Here is a 7,958-nt window from a genome sequence, read left to right as displayed (position 1 = left end):
AATCTCTGCAGAGGCAGATGGCGAATGCCCTTGGCAAGAGCCAATCCATAATTGACATCTTCTGATTCTGCTCTTTAACTTTCCTTCTCTTATCTGCTTTGCTCTATCTTACCCAAATTTCTGTAGAAGTCTGAAAGTACTCTTTTTTTTCTGTAGAAAAAAAATTATTTTCATCTTTTAGCCTCTGGCAAGAGACAACTGGTCCCAGCCCATCAATCCTGGGGATTCATCTCTGGCTCTCTTCTGGCTACTCTTGTCTGCAGAGGACAACGGGCTGAGGGGCTAAGAAAGGGGTTGATCTACCTTGATAACTTTTATACGTGAAAGCTTCTATCGGTATCTTATGGCTCTGGGATCTTTTGACAAGGGCTGATCAGAAACACTGAGCTTAGACTCCTTAGACAGAGTGTGGGCTCCTCCCTGACATCAGAAGGCTGATCTGTTTCTTGGTGTCATGTTTGAGAAGAGTGACTCTTTAAAATATCTGCTACTAGGAAAGGCCTTTGCTGCCCTGCACATAGGACTGTTGGTACTATCTTTCTAGATTCTATATATATACATGTGTCTTAATATATAATATTTGTCTTTCTCTTTCTGACTTACTTCACTCTGTTTCATAAGGACACAGACATAAAGAACAGAGTTTTGGACTCAGTGGGAGAAGGAGAGGGTGGGATGATTTGAAAGAATAGCATTGAAACATATACATTACCATAAAAATACATAGCCAGTGGGAGATTGATGTATGATGCAGGGAACCCAAAGCCAGTACTCTGTGACAACCTGGAGGGATGGGGTGGGCGGGGAGGTGAGAGGAGGGGTCAGGAAGGAGGGGACACATGTATGCCTACGGCCAATTCAAGTTGATGTATGGCAGCAGCCATCACAATATTTTAAAGTAATTATCCTCCAATTAAAATGAATAAATAAATTAAATAAAAAGCCCTGATGATCCCCTGGGGGGTGTTGGTGGTGGTAGGGCCTGAGGAGTAATTGCTGCTGCTGCTGCTGCTGCTAAGTCGCTTCAGTCGTGTCCGACTCTGTGCGACCCCATAGACAGCAGCTCACCAGGCTCCCCCATCCCTGGGATTCTCCAGGCAAGAACACTGGAGTGGGTTGCCGTTTCCTTCTCCAATTCATGAAAGTGAAAGGTGAAAGTGAAGTCAGTTGTGTCCGACTCTTAGTGACCCCATGGACTGCAGCCTTCAGTGTAAGCCTCTACTCTCCTGCTCATGTAAATTACAGCATTTTTTTGGGCTTTGGCTATAGTTAAGGGCCATACAGTGAATACTCAGGTAAGAAACAGATTTTAAAGGGAAGAGGATGAGCCTGAGAAGGACCAGGGAAAGTTCTCTGAGGCAACAGGAACACAACTGCACTGTGTAAAATGCTTGGAGCTCAGTGGAGAATGAAGTTCAGATGTCTGAGAAGGTTTATGAACTCTATGCAGCCCTTACTTTAGTCCTCACTTACGCTCCCCTGACTTTGGAGATTCAAGAAGCAAGGGGTGCACATTTGCTCCAGGGGAAGGGAGTAACCCTGCCTTCTGCTTCTCACTGATGTGCAGAGCTAATCACTGGGGAGGAAATAAAAAATAAACTAACAATACAAGCAAAAACTACCTAAACAACTACAAGAGTTGAGACCATTTGTCTTTTGGGAGCAAAGGAAGAGAGAACATGTTCATTTTTTTTTTATTTGGAAAGTCAGCCAATGTCTCTTGGAAGGAAAAGAGAGCAAAAGGAAAAAGGAAAACTGTGCCTGACGTACAGTCTTCCTAAACCTGGAAGACCTGGAGCAATCAGGGCCCTCAGGTATGATAATTAAGTTGCAAGTGTAAGGTCCTGAGTTATCAGTTCAGTTTGGTCGCTCATTCGTGTCTGACTCTTTGCAACCCCATAGACTGCAGCACACCAGGCTTTCCTGTCCATCACCAACTCCCGAAGCTTACTAAAACTCACGTCCTTTGAAACGGTGATGCCATCCAACCATCTCATCCTCTGTCATCCCCTTCTCCTCCTACCTTCAATCTTTCCTAGCATCAGGGTCTTTTCAAATAAGTCAGTTCTTCACGTCAGCTATAAACCCTGGTAGACCTGCCAAATGTGATTCAACTCTCAGTCAAGCATAACACAGAAAGGAGTGTCATCATGCTTCAAAGGACCTCAGCAGTTAGGAAGCTGATCACTAAGTCATGGGTAATGGAAAGAACAGCAGAGACACGGACAGTTCTTGAGTGCAAAGGATAATTTTTAACTCTGAAGACCTGTGCTTGCAGTCCAGCTTCAGCATGATGGCACAGAGCAGGCAGAACCAACTCATTATCCATTACAATGAACCTGAGTTTATAGATTAGGAAAGTCCCTAAGAGAGATTTTGAACTTCCTGTTCACCTGAGCATGTAGTGGCTTAAGCAATTAATTTGAGTATTAAAAAAATATATATATATAGTCCTATATACGCTATGGATTTCTGAAGTGAATATAGGATGTGATTTGAGTATTACCCCAAATGTTCTGTCCTAAGGAATATCTCAGACTTCAAGCATTCATGTCACACAATTCTCATTTTTTTTGTCAAGTCATTGAAAGCTTTTGTTGAATTATAAGTGTTATCTAGATCTTGGTTGAACATATGTTGCCTAAATAAATGAATGCTATATAGAGAAGAGGATAGCAGAATTCCAATATGGTAGATTGGTTGCCAAAAGGCATGAGTTAAATTAAGTAAGAAAGAAGGAACAGTTTTTTACAGTCCATTATTGAACAGATGACAAACCAAAGATATAGAAATCAAGTCTGAGAAGCTCAGAGAAACAACTTGTGATGTAACTGACAGGGTTCAGGGCAGATCATCCCAAAATATGCCACTTTGGTATATTGATTATTTGAATTAAAGTTACTAAGTCATGATCAGTGCAAGGAAAAGTGCTGACCCTCCCCTATTTCCTTGAAAGCAAGAAATAAATTTGCCATGTGAAAAACATCCTTCCTGCACAGGAAAGTAGAGAGATATCTTTATCATCAGAGATATGGAATTAAGGACTGTAAAGGTTGCATAAACAGTAGAATGACTTCTTTACTAGCTTATAACCCCCAAGCTCAAACTTCTTTTTCTTGTAATTTTCTCACAAAAATATTGGTTCTTTGTCTAAAAGCTATTAAAATTATCTGCTTTGGTCACTTCTTTGAATGTCATATTTCTATGATCTCCTATATATACAAAATTTGAGTATTTTTTTTTTCTCCTATTAATCTACCTTGTGTCATTTTAATCTTTGGTCAGTCAAAGAACCAAGAAGGGAAAAAGGAAAAGTTTCCCCCCAACATAATTTTTCTTTTCCTATTCTAGGTCTGCATCTTTTGCAATGATATAGTTGTACCCCAAATATATATATATATATATATATATATATATATATATATATATATATATATATATATATATATATATATTCTGTAACTTATACTGAGAATAAAAAAGGTAATACAAGGGTTTTGAATCATAAATGAGGTCATGGTAAGAGGGCCTAGATGCCATGAGAAATGATTGGAAACGTGGATTAATGGTGAAGTGGGAATGTTAGTAGACTGGGGTACTAAAAGGAGGGAATTTAGAAGAAAAGGAACAGTGCAATCTTTTCTTTCTGACATCTTTGCCCTCTTATTGACTACAAAACAACTTTGCTTTTTCCAAATACAACAAAGAGGAATACCTGCATATTCTGTGTCTACCTGGTGATCACAGAAGGGTATTTATTAAAAAACATTTAGATTTCATAACTTAAAGGATATCCTTGGCTGTAAGGAAGAGGACAACTGATTTAATCAAACCCATCCTTATCTGATTGAATGACTTTGTAAACAACATCTGAGTTTTCAAATCTCTGAGTTTGAAGACACCATTAATAAATTATTACTAATAGGAGACATTATTAATACAAGTACATTCTGAGAAATGTATCTTTGTGGCTTTTGAAACCTGGCTATATTTTAAGATGATCTGGAGAACTTTAAAAGAGAATCCTGGTGACTGCGCCCCACCTTGAAAGTGAAAGTGAAGCCGCTCAGTCATGGCGGACTCTTTGCGACCCCATGGACTCTAGCTTATCAGGCTCCTCTCTCCATGGGATTCTCCAGGCAAGAGTACTGGAGTGTGTTACCATTTCCTTCTCCAGGGGATCGTCCCAACCCAGGGATCAAACCCGGGTCTCCCACATTCCAGACAGACACTTTAACTTCTGAGCGCTTTAACTTTTGAGCCACCAGGGAGCCCCACCTTAAAATAATTAAATGCAAATCTCTGGGAGTGAGTCTGTGACTTGAGCAGGTATTAGAACAAATGAATGAACAAACAAAAATCTCTATCCAGGTGATTCTAATGTGTCGTCAGGCTTTAGAAACACTGACTTGAAGAGCATCATTGCCTACATTAATTTTTACCTTCCCTTATTTGTACTTTCACTGGGGCAAAATGAAGATATTCACTTTTTTGTTTCCCTAAGAACTGGTAGAGTTGTTTCAAAATGTTATGTATGGATTGTGCTATTTTACCACAATTCTTCCATCCCTACATTCCCCTGCTACTGCTTCCCTGTTGCTAGAATATACTTTTTCACACTATTGACTTCAGACGTGGCCATATGGCTTACTTTAACTAGTGGAATGTGGAAATGACACTTGGTCAGTTTTGATTTAAGGCTTTAAGAAGCATGACAAATGTCCACTGAGACTCGGGGGGCTTACCCCTCCCCTCATTAGGCCTGCTGGTAGCTATCTGCATGGTCAGGTCACTCAGAATGGTTGTTCTCCTGCTCTCTGCACAGCTCCTGTTTCACCAGCGCCTGCTTCACCTACACCCTGCTCACATAACTGACTTTCCTACTTACTTACCCCAGGCCCCAGCTAGTGATTGTTCCAGCTTTAGATCAAAACTCTCCATTATACTTATCAAAGAGGCAGTGAGGGGTGTATCTCTCTGCTAGTTTCCCTGGTAAGCAATGATACAACTTGACTTAAGTTCCTCATATAATTGGTAACCTCCCCTTCCCTTGGGAGTAAAGACTGTTGCCATGTCTTGTCCAGAGCCTGCTGCACTTGGTGTGGTGTCCCTCCAGGACCTTGCTTTGGATGTATGAAAGCCCTATCCCTTAAGCCATTGATGTTTCTGTTTCTGACTCTGGGGCTCTTTTTTCAGTCTTGATGTTGCGTAAGTATAGGCATGATAGGAAGTCCAAAACCATTAATCTCTGACCTGAATCCAGGAATAAAGCTGTATGAAGGTCATCCATAACCCAAAGTGTAGAGGCCCACCTGGTGGCAGCTAAACCAGTCTAATATCAGCAAAGTTGTAACTGACCAATAACACTATAACTATGACACAAACTTTCTTTACGCAAACCTCTGAAATCTTGGAGTTGTTTTTAACCCAGCATTATTGTAGGGGGTAAAAAAAAAAAAAAAAAAAAAACTAATATACAAGAATTTGTTTGTAAATAATATGCATATCAAGCAAAATCAAGCAAATAATAGCTGCTAAATAAGTATTTGTTAATCTGCTTTTATGTAGGACTCAGTTAAACTTGATGATACTAAACAAAATTGGAAATCACCAAATTTTCAAATGTTTTACATTTATTTTATGTATGTTAAAAAATCATGTGGGGATTATCAGAGTTTAAATGAATTAAATGTATTGCATTTCTATGGCCTGCTAGTTAGCCTGTCCATTAATGAAAAGAATATTAGGAAGTATGCTTAGAATTGCTTTTTCCAGTAGCCAAATAGATCAACTTTTCACCTAGATGATGGTTTTGTGGAAAGCATCTGCCTTCTTAGCAAGTGGGTATAGATGGAGATCAAACTTTGCATTGATTTGGAAGTACTATCCCCTGCCTCTAGGATACTGCCAAATTTTCAGTTAAGATTCAGAAAATTCCATTTGTAATTAAGAAATCTGTGTATCTGAGATAGGTTTTAACATTAACATTGGAAATTATTAATAGCAATAAGCAGGTAACACTTCTGGGGCAGTAACTTAGTCAAGATGAAGAATTAAAGAATAAAAATCATTGAAAATATCTTTTGTGATATATTAGGAACTTATAGTCAGGCAAGAAATTATAGAATTCCTTGAAAGAGAAAATCCTAGTTTGAAGGCAAAATACATGGTAATGTCAATTAAAATATCTTTTTGAAACTACTAGTCTAGCTAAAACATGCTTATTCACTTTTGAAAGTGTTTTAGTTCATTTTAGTATAACTCTTCATTTTTAAAGTCATTTTCTTAACTTATTCCTTATGGTAATCATAAATTACTTTATATTTAATTTTGATGATTTATCAGTGATTAGTAAGGGATTTAGACATATAAAGTAGAGGTACCAAATAAATTATCTTTGCATTATGGATAATAGCAAGATGTAATTATGTTGTTACCTCCTCATGTTTTGAGACGTATCAGAATGTAATAAATAGATGCAAAAAATACCCAAACTTTTTTAGACTATGAAACTGCCATTCATATGTGATGTTATTTATAGCAAAGGCAAAAATAGCATAGCACAATAATATAAGAAATGTGGCACTCACACAAATTGGCTTTGGTGTCCAGGTGTCTTTGGAAAAAAGTATTAATTTTACAGTATCTTGGGGACCAAGTTGATGCTCCACACATAATCCACAGTGTCACAAATGTCCATAGTAAACCACACTCCCAGTTGCAAAGCCTTCACCCTTAATATAGCAGAATGTCACTCTGTGCTCACTGGGTTGCCAAAAAGTGCTAGCAAGGTTACCACTATATCACCTACCTTCCCCCTTGAGATGGGAGAGAGTAGACAATTCAAATTAAGTGTAAAGAAGGCTGTAAGTGTTAAATAGGGTAGTGCATTTTGATTCCAGGTATTTGAATGTTGGCTAAAGTCTTATTCCAGACATTAATGTGGTCTTACTGTAGGTTTGCATGAGACTTTTAAAATACATTAATAGAATCTAAGAATCTCCTGCATTCAGTAAATAGTATTTTATAACTAAATGTTATATTGCTATCCATTTTCTCATGTTTTCACATTATTTTTCCACTCACAATCATGAGTTAAGTACAAATCTATGGTAAATATGTGCCTGATTTATGAAGAAGGCTGAGCGCCAAAGAATTGATGCTTTTGAACTGTGGTGTTGGAGAAGACTCTTGAGAGTCCCTTGGACTGCAAGGAGATCCAACCAGTCCATTCTGAAGGAGATCAGCCCTGGGATTTCTTTGGAAGGAATGATGCTAAAGCTGAAACTCCAGTACTTCGGGCACCTCATGTGAAGAGCTGACTCATTGGAAAAGACTCTGATGCTGGGAGGGGTTGGGGCAGGAGGAGAAAGGTACAACAGAGGATAAGATGGCTGGATGGCATCATTGACTTGATGGACATGAGTCTGAATGAACTCGGGGAGTTGGTGATGGACAGGGAGGCCTGGCGTGCTGCGATTCATGGGGTCAGAAAGAGTCAGACACGACTGAGTGACTGAACTGAACTGATTTGGATTAATAAATATTATAATACTAGAAAAGTTATCTTTCTACAAGGAAAGCATTTAATGGAAAAAAGTCTAAAGTCCAAAGAGGAAGACAAGTCAGCACTTGGTTGTATGCAGTCCAGGGAAATAAGACACAAGGAAATTTTACTGATAAGGTGTACCCTTCCTTTAAGAAAGTTCAGCCAGGCTGTTCTGTCTTTTTGTGAGATGGGACCTCCTAAAACTTTTCAGTAATGGAATAGTTGAATAAAGAGACAATCTTAGAATTCCTGATATAGAGAGGATAAGAGGTAGAAAAATTGTGACACCTAAGAAAAGTTTAGAAAAAAACACCTGTACCACTTACCTAAAGCAATAACTCACATCTAGTCAAAGGCATCATCAGAATTTGAAACAAAAGTGATGAGTAGAAGGAAGAGATTGTTAAAG

Source organism: Capricornis sumatraensis, chromosome 4 (genome assembly GCF_032405125.1).
Source record: "Capricornis sumatraensis isolate serow.1 chromosome 4, serow.2, whole genome shotgun sequence".
NCBI classification, from domain to species: Eukaryota; Metazoa; Chordata; class Mammalia; order Artiodactyla; family Bovidae; genus Capricornis; species Capricornis sumatraensis.
The sequence above is the reverse complement of the archived record's forward strand: the minus strand, read 5'-3'. Positions refer to the sequence as shown.